This window comes from Acanthaster planci, linkage group LG18, assembly GCF_054643075.1.
Source record: "Acanthaster planci isolate LZ-2023a linkage group LG18, COTS_SCS, whole genome shotgun sequence".
Lineage (NCBI taxonomy): Eukaryota > Metazoa > Echinodermata > Asteroidea > Valvatida > Acanthasteridae > Acanthaster > Acanthaster planci.
In genome coordinates this window covers 9,569,375-9,575,984 of record NC_141794.1, presented here as the reverse complement: position 1 = coordinate 9,575,984, position 6,610 = coordinate 9,569,375, and positions in this window count along the sequence as shown.

Genomic DNA, 6,610 nt, shown 5'->3' with positions numbered 1-6,610 from the left:
GTATGAAGCTAATGTGTTGAATTCATTTGTGACAAGTATTACGTCGTGTCAATGCTAAACGTTGTGTGTCGGTTTTGCATAGCTTTTTCAATGAAAACAGTTTTAAGTGAAATTTTTTCCTGTAATGGTGTATGGATAAATCTCGATAAAAGTACACAGCAAATCTGAAGTTCTAAAGATCTGGCAGTTTCGACGTTTTTGCACCAACACGACCATTTGGTTAGGTTATATTTAGATCACAACTCCAACATTTGGAAATGGCCTAGTTCAAGGGACACCGTCACCGCCGATTGTCAGGAACTCCGTACATACGCAGCAAGGTATGAGACGGAGAGAACCCCCCCTGCTTTGTGTTGGTCATTGTCTCGCAGAAATCTGGGGAATTCCTTTCAGACAGAAGTAACAATAGTCTGGAATGTGTATAGGGATTGGACATGTGTGGGGGGTACCCCTCGGTCTCATTTCTTGCTGGGTATATCACTCCGTGCCTTCAAAAGTGCAGTCGGGTGCACGCCGGGTGCATAATGGCGAGCTCTCGCCATTCACTGAACAGATATAGTTCCACCGGCCTGTGCTTGGTGCCCAGACGACAAATTTCCAGTGTTGTAAAAAGGGACTCATCAGCACTAAAGTGGTTAAACCGTTTACGTTGATACAGGGTCAATTCCAAGGTATTTTAACAAATTGGTGTTTTTCACCCCTATTCTACTCTTTCTCTCGCTTCATCTGCCCTTTTTCCCAATTATTTTCCCATAATATTATGGATATGGGTTTGGGGCAAAGATCACTCCTCCCCTTTCTCCGCGATGCCTTTGTCGGTCCATTAAAATTGTCTGTGAAGCGAAAGAAATCAGCAAGGAAATCTGAGATTTTGATTTATCTGGGTAAGTATTTTTTAAATATCTCCAGAGTTTAGCTTGCAAGTTGTCCCAAAACAAAGTAATAAGACAAGAGACGATATTTTTCTTTTTTCTATTCTTTGTCTCATTTGTCACTTGTTTCTACCAGCCGTGGAGCCAGAGGGGAGTGTTGGGATCACCCCTCGACACCTGAAGATCTCAAAATTATTAAAATGCTATTCATTGCCTATTTGAGTCTGCAACTATCCGAAATAAAAAATCGAACGGGCATAACCACCCTGGAAAAATGCCTGGATCCGCCCTTGCCTACCTTCTTTTTGAAGATCGTTACAGTTGATCCAAAATCGAGGGGCTAAGAATCGTTGAGGATACACGACTTCTTCAAAGAGTTGCATTACTAAGTCTTCTCCCAGCTTGACGCACTTTTTCCTTGGCCTCGGCTCATGGTATTATTTTGCTAAGCCTTTGATAGCATTGGTCACCCCACTAGACTCATGCAACAGGACACGCCCCTCTCATCAAAGCCTCGCATCTTCCGTTACCATCAACATAAGTGATCATAAACCATAAGCTTACCAAGCCAATGAGGACATCATGTAGTCGTAACATCAGACCGGTGATAGTTGCAAAACGGAGACTTTTCTCTGAAACGCGCATCGAAGCAGTGGGAGACAAGGCGATTAGGGTATGGTGTAACCAGTAAATTGCTCTTTGGAGAAAGGACATTAATTCTGCAGGTATTGGGCGCATGTGAAATCCACGCTTGGCTTTTTCATTATGATGGAACACAGAATATGAAATTGAGCTATATTAATTAACTTTTATTGTCAGCACGAGAGCCATCACGAGCCTGTGGAACGACGATAGCCCGGTGGATGTAGTAGTTTTGTTCAAATTGAGAGGACAGCCTTCATTATACCTTTGGTTTATTGCCAATTTGCATGGAAAAAAGTTCTTTACCAAGGTCTTTTTCAATAGGGCGGTAATAGAAAGCTTGAAATTTTGTGTTGCTTTTTTAGAGTAACTCTTCGCAGTCATTTTGAGACCAATTTTTAGAGAATCAAACAATACTGTTCTTGCGCAGTAGCCATTTTGGCGAGACAGAACAGCCCAAAATGTATACTTGCATATAATGTGCACTGACCAACAAATGACAGAAAAGCATGTTCATGCTTTCATCTCTTACCGCCTCGATTTCTGCAATAGTCTATTACACAGTATTCCTGATTCTCAAACTTCAGCGCATTTAGAATTCAGCGGCCAGACTTGTTAATCGTTCATCATCTAGGCAACATATAATTCCTATTCCTCGCACTCTTCACTGGCTACCAGTCAATGAGCGAATTGCTTTCAAAATTCTACTCCTCACTCACAAATGCATCCATGGCTCAGCACCAGCATACCTCCGTCAACTTATTCAAGTACACCAGCCACAACGCACCCTCCGTTCTAGCTCAACATTGCTGCTCGATACACCGATCACTCGCACTAAGACTTATGGACATCATTCCTTCCTGCATGCATCACCATCGCTTTGGAACTCTCTTCCTCGTCATATCAGAATTATCAATAGCGAAAATGAATTTAAAGCAGTTCTCAAAGCATACTTGTTCCGTTGATTATTCTTAATTGTTATTTCTTGTAAAGCACATCGAGACCTTGGTGTGATGCGCTATATTATAACTCTTAATCATTATTAATGTGCACTGCGGATCTCAATCACACGCGGCCTGGCACACATACACCTGTGAACTTCACCACGACTGCAACAACAGAACCACACCCTTGACTGAGAACAGACTTTACATTTGTTGTCATGAGGAATGTCTTTACAGCTGAGTTCTTTGGGCAGTATGCCCCCTTACACTGTAAAGTGGGCCAAAATAACCCGGCTATATTATTTGGGGGTTTCTGTGATAGGAAACTGGCGAATGGTGAGCGTGCGCGTTGCTGTAGGAAGGGATCGATCTTTTACTGCTTCGTTCTCGTGCATAGCAAATGTAACCTTGGCCTGTGCAGTGAACAACTAAAAAACTGACGAAAGACAGAGTATATTGAATGAAACACCTCTTATCATGCACAATGATGCTAATATTAAGTTGATTATTTAAAACAATTTCCAACAAAACAACACTTTAAAACAATAAATAAATGAGTGAAAAGTGAGTAAACGCGAAAAAGATAAATTGTTCCGAATAAATCAATTAAATAAAGAGGCAAATAATAGATGCAACAACATGAAATTATTTACAACGCGAGGGAAAACAAAAAAGGCATTTTTATAGACACATTATTCAGAAAGCGGAATTGTATAGAATGAAAAAGTTGTACAAGGAAGCTATTAAAAGTATGCCTTGTTCGAAAAGATCAGTTTAATACAAGCATGAGAAGGGCCAAACATGCAACATAACGTACACAAAATATATGTTTAACAAGGAATCAAAATCATCAAAACAACAAAAATTTAAAAGGTTAATCATAAATATTTCGAATAACAATGCTAGAATATAAAAGAAATCCATCAAATATAAATGTACGTGAGTCACATCCACCAGCAGTACTTAAATCAAAGATACACGACGTGCGTGCAACACGTGCAATTTATGGTTCATGAGATTTGCAGAGATTCCCCAATACATTAAGCTTAACAGGGTTGTTCAACCTTTGCCAACTCAATCAGATTTACTGTCGGATCAGTTCACACCAGTATTTAATCAAGCTTCCTCCGAACTTCTGAAAGTTGGGAAGCTGATTCAGTGAGGGGATTCTCTTTTGAAGATAGTTTTATCCATTATTATCATTGAATAATTGCCCGTCATGTTTTGCTTTTAATGAATTACCCCATCTTGGATGATGGACGATAAAATGCTTTAAATATTACTGCGCTCTAAAAGTTGAAATGACGTGTGTTTACGTTCGTTTGAGCTATGATGATCCACGCGTGTGCATTCAAATTTGTAGCTGTGGTGCAGGAAGCGTACATACCCCAGGTTTTTGCCAGTCGCAAGATATATCGTTCCATTGACCGGCGAGTTTTGAGGAGACTGCAGCACAGTTTTCCCCGTTTGTATTGTGAAAGAAAGAATTATCCGGTTGATTGGTGTCCCAGTTCCTGGAGGTCACGTTTTCGGTTCCTTCCTGGCATACCCAGGAACCTTAAAAATAAAAAGAGGAAATTCTTTTGTAACAACTGTTTCTACTAAAGACATTATCTGAAAACATGAAGTATCAATCTTCTTGAAGTATGACGTATGTGCACACATCAACTAAAATTGCCAATGGTGCTATTGCTATATTCGGAATAACACCTTTCGTTTGAAAACTTTTAAAATTCATATGATGAGCTCTATTTGATGTTGCAGTTATAAAAAAAACACTCTGTTTCTGTTTCTTCCATTTGGAGATACATTCCACTCGGCTCAGCCCCCCCCCAAAAAGAATATTAAATACAACAAAAGAAAACAAACATTAAAAAATGGGGCTTGACTGAGGTACAAACTTATGTACTATGGTACTTCATTCCTCTAACCAGTGTTTAGAATTTACATATTCGTTAAAGCTTTGCGGTCTCACATATACCGGGGGATCGCTGCATCTAAGCCCCTTAAAGTCCCGAATCTGCCGAACAACGATCGTGTAAAGGCCGGTTCATATTTATTAGTTTATGGCGTCAGATCAAATATTCGCACTGGAAATTCGCAAAATTTGAACACGTCAAACTTGAGAAAAAATTTGCTGCCAATATTTCGTGGGGTCAAATTCGCTCCACTTTCCTATTCGCCTGCAGGAATCGGCCTTTAATTAAGAAAAAGCAAAAGCTGAATTTGCTTTAGTGTCGAGGATGAAGCCATGATCAAACCTTCTAAACTCAGCTAACACCTTCCATTACATCACATCACAGATAGGGTGGCCTATCTGTCAACATTGGTATACCTCTAAATGTAAGTGGGTATGTTTGATGGGTTGTCTTTTGACGTCCCAGGTTTGTTTTACCTACAGGTGGCTTCTAATGGTTGGCTGTCAGTCCAAATGTAAAAGAATGATTTACTAAGTGTTCAAATCCCACGCAGCTTTCAGAACAACAGATAAATAATATGCATACCACTAAATACTAAAAGAATATACAAACCTATTTAAAATCTGTGAAATCTACGAGACAAATGTCCCTTTTGAACGAATTGGGGGTAAAATAAAAAAACAAACCAAAAGATGATATTTCTGCAAACTTAGAAGTTGTATAGGCAAACTGAGAGTGGTCTGTACAACAGCATGCTGAAATTCAGTTCTTACCTTCTTTCTGACGATCATTGCAGTCAATCCAAAACTGCTCGCCAAAGCGGCTCTGAAGAATCAGGGTTACGTCTTCAGACCGAGGCACGACTAAGGCACCTCCCATTTGGATACACTGTTGTTTCGCCTCAGCCCACTTGAGTTCTGCGGTGGCTTTGTAACATTTATCATCCCACCGGCTCCAAGATGGAGGGCAGACTCCGCTGAGGGATACTGCGCATTCCGTATGCGCGACGGCATTGCAGTTTGTACACAACAAACTTATGATCAAGCTAGAAACAATCACTTTCTTCATCATCTTCTTTTGACAGAAGGTACCAAACCTGTGTCCGTAAGCAACAATGACTAATAAAGGAGTGGGGTTCTCCGTCAGTAATGCAAATTTTATCGTCCACTGTGCTAACATCGACCTTCACGCTAAATTCAAGCATCATTATTGCCATGGTAACAGTAACAAGGAGCCACCCCTCTGTTATTAAGTAGCTCAACTGAACTGTTTGACAATAATTAGGCACAAAATCTCCATAATATCACGAAGACACAGGGATATTAACTTGAGAAGCTTGACTGAAATTGCTGACGTACATGTAGTGTACGGGGTACTTGTTAAAATGCGTTTGTGCTGCTGATGTACTGTGTTGAGGTGATACTGCTGCGAAGCTTAGGCAAAGAGGCTGCACAGAATGAGGACCCAGGTGATAAAAAAAAACCCACTCCCCGTTATATTCATGTACATTGCATTTAATTTTGTTTATCATTGTTAAATAAATTATGTTTCCTTTCCTCAATAATTCCGTTCTCAAGAATTGTTTTTACAATAGCCTATGCAACAGAAAGCAAACTCTCAGTCACATCATCAATACAATTCCTTCAAACTAGACCCGCACTCCCTTAGGCTTGAAGTTACTCCGAGTGGTCTCTCATTCCAGGTAGAACCTTAGGTAAAGAAGATCGTTACTGCCTCAAAAATTGCTGGATTTTATAACTGACAATAACAGGGTATAGGCCCAGGGATGCCTGCCACAGTGCGCACGCACAATTAATCGCTGCCCTGGCACACAGGCAAATACAAGAATAAAATTAATTTTCATCAGCATTTGTACACTTAATGGCTGATGGAGAAATGACAGTTGAATTATTTATGAGGTATAAACAGAAACATGGTTCATTTTAAGTGGATAGTTCATGTTAACTTTGCTAGGTACTGAAATTTAGTAACACAGTGACCGGCAGTGAGATAACTGGGCCACGTCTATGAGCCCTAGGAGTGTGTGAGTGACCAAGAAAGAGCCCTAGGCCTATATCGCAAAATCGAAGGCTCAGGAAAAATATGACCCTCTTTCGTTCATTCACAGTCCCGAAGGGGCACAGACATGTACTAAAGACCAATTTATACCACTCAGTATGTGATTATTAACACACCTCTGTCCAGAATACAAAAAAAAAAATTCCAGGATTTC